The 3,228-nt window shown below is 37.3% G+C and overlaps 1 non-coding gene across 1 annotated transcript; it reads right to left on the reverse strand.

The window, feature by feature from the left end:
* Window positions 1-2,385: 2,385 nt before the first annotated feature.
* Window positions 2,386-2,491, reverse strand: LOC128040268 (small nucleolar RNA R71). Its single transcript, XR_008194925.1, has one exon. It is a non-coding gene; the product is annotated as a small nucleolar RNA R71 (small nucleolar RNA).
* Between the last annotated feature and the right edge of the window lie 737 nt (window positions 2,492-3,228).

A 3,228-nucleotide genomic window follows, 5' to 3' on the forward strand; every position in this document is an offset into this window, starting at 1 on the left:
GTGGCATGTAATAAGAAGAGTCTTGTGGTACTATGATGTTTTGTGATGAAATTAGATGATATAAAGGTCATGTTGATGTTTGTATGATAGGTTTGATATTTTGTGTTTATGTATGTAAATATGATAAGTGATACATATATATAATGTTTGAAATAGTTGAGGTTTTTATTGTATTGCTGTTTAGGTTGTTTGATTGTTTACATGTGGTGCCAATGAGGGTACATTGGGTAGTTGATGGAATAGGTTGTAAATGTATGATTTTACAATAATGTTTGGTATAATTGTGGTGCCTTTGAATGACATATTGGTTAGATGAATTAGGATGTTTGAAATGGTATGTTTAGGTGTGTTTGAGTGATGTTTAGACCCCTTGAATTTATTCCCAAATGGTATGGATGGTTAGGTATAAATCGAGTTTTGAAATGGCTTGATTTTAGCTAAGTTTTGGTTCACACAGCCTGGAACACGGGCTGTCACATGACTGTGTGTCATTTGAGAAATTCTATTGTTGCATGTCAGTGAGTTACACGACCTAGCACACGGCCTGGCATATGGGCGTGTCTGGCAACTCAGTGAGTTACACAGGTGAAGACACGAGCTAGGACATGGTCCTGTGTCCCTTGTTCGAAAGTTACACGGCTTGGGGTGATGTCACACGGCCTGGCCACATGACCGTATGACCCCTGTTTTTCAATTTTTGCATTTTTTTCTTAAATATTCTAAATTGTTTCAAATTAGTCCCGAATTTCTCCTAAGACATTTTTTAGGGCCTCAAAGGCTTGATTTAAGGACGAAATGCATTTGATTGAATGGATTATAATGGGCTTAAACTATTTAGTGTTATTATGATAAATGTTTTTTGATTAATCGATAATGCTTCGTAACCCTAATCTGGCGACGTATACGGGTTAGGGGTGTTACATTAGGCGTTTTCTTAAACTCTACACTCCAATTCCTTTACCATATTCTCTATTTACATCCATTCCATATTTTTTATGAAAGCCATGAGGAACTAATCCTTCTATGCGGGATTAACGAGTGGAAGTATGATCTATTAATTATTTTGTAGGGTCACTTAATAGATCAGCTGATTTGGAAAGGAAGAACTTAAAACCCTTGGAAGTCATCAAGGTGGGAATTAACAAAAAATTGGTATGGCCTATCCGTGAACAACTTCACCGCAAACCGATCTGGACTGTGAGGTCGGAAGATAAGTAGTTCTTGCGGATTCGTTATTCGAGTGGAGGACCAGAAGATCCTGCTGGGATAGCGACTAGTTGATTGACAAAGAACCCGAAGCGAGCTAATCACCCATAATCATATTTGATTTAGTCTATCTTTTGATCTTTTAAATTTGATTTCTTTATGTTATTTTATTTTATTATTGTAAAAACCCTAAAAAAATCCCTTTAGTTTACTTTCATACTATAACCTAGTTAAAGCACTAATTATATCTTTTTGTGTTTAGGTTAGAATTGAGGTAGCACTTACCTCCCTTGGGTATGATCCTCAGAGTATTCACCTACTTCGTTGTAACTATATTACAACTACACTCGTATACTTACAGATACTGCCTCTCATATCTATATCTTTTACTGCAGTATTCAGACTCTTGATGTTAGTACGTCTGGAGGTGGTCAAGTTATTGGCATCGTTGCCGAGGAGGCAACATCACTAGCTTGATTTTAATTTTTGTACTCTACAAAAAATAATTAGGAAATCTTTAGGTGACAGATATGATTTTATTTTCTTTATTACTAATCTTCTCTTTTTGGGTTTAGTGTATGACTCGTAGTAGGGGAACACCCATAACAAAAGCAGCAAACCTAGAGAGAATAATTGGGAGAAATTGCCGACAACAACAACAACATTAGTAGCAGTAGTAGATGCAAGATCTACCACCACCTGCTACAGGTAATGTACCACATGAGAATTTGCTGTTTGGCGACACTAACGATAACATTTTAAGAGATCCACCAGTACCACAACTACCAACGAATAAACACATGGCTCGTAACGAGAGAAGCTTAAGAGACTACGCATTACCAAGTTTGGACATGGTTCAAGAGAGTATAACAAGGTCGGCTACAAAACTAATAATTTTGAGATGAAGCCGACAATAATTCAGATGATCCAGAATAATATGTAATTTAGTGGCACAATGACAGCGGATCCAAATCAACACTTAAAACGATTTCTCCAACTTTGTGATACTTTTAAGTAAAACGGGGTCACCGATGATGCTATTCGTCTTCGGTTGTTCCCCTTTTCTTTGATTGATAACGCCTTTTCTTGGTTAGACTTGTAGGCACTAGGGTCTATCATGACATGAGATGAACTTGCTGGAAAGTTCTTACAGAAGTTTCTCCATTAGTAAAGCAATTCAACTAAGAAGAGAGATTGTTGTGTTTAAATAGCTGGAAGGAGAAAGTTTTCATGAGGCATGGGAACAATTCAAAAGGCTGATTCAGAAATGTCAGCACCACGAATTCCCTGAGTGGATGCGATTATAGGTATTTTACAATGGGTTGGATGTGAATGCAAGATCAAGACTGAGCAGCAGTAGGAGCACTTATGAATAGGACGTACGAGGGTGCGTACGAAATAATTGAAAATATGGCAATAAACTCCTGTCAGTGGCCTAATGAATGATTCACATATGGTTAAAAATCCGCTACGGTAAAAGTGATCCAATAAGATTATAGGTATCAATAGTTAGTGGATAAACTTAATCGTATCAAATTTGCTAATAAACCGTCTATGTGTGGAGCAGACAAATCGCTCTTCCACTACATTAATAATCCTACTGAGGATGTGAACTATATCAAAAATAGGGGTGGAAATCCTTATTCAAATACCTACAACCCTGGCTCAAGAGATCACTCGAATTTGAGATGGGGAGGAAACCAATGAGGAGGTAATAGTAGGAATCAAGCTAAAAATACTAACTATCAACCTCCTTATTTGCATAAACCTCAGGATAGGGTCAACCCAAGTGACCATACTACATGTGGTTAACATCTGGATAGAATCGAGGGAGAGATGCAATGAATGAGAATAGATGTAAAACAGGTGCAGTCTGAATGCACCAACTCAACCAGAATATTGACTAAACTTGAGGATCAAATGAGCCAATTGATGAGCATGATGGGTAACATCAAAAGACAAATTGGCACTAGTATTCCAAGCAATACATAAGATAATCCTCGAAGGGAAGGTGAGGACTAT

The sequence above is a fragment of the Gossypium raimondii genome, chromosome 3 (genome assembly GCF_025698545.1).
Source record: "Gossypium raimondii isolate GPD5lz chromosome 3, ASM2569854v1, whole genome shotgun sequence".
Lineage (NCBI taxonomy): Eukaryota > Viridiplantae > Streptophyta > Magnoliopsida > Malvales > Malvaceae > Gossypium > Gossypium raimondii.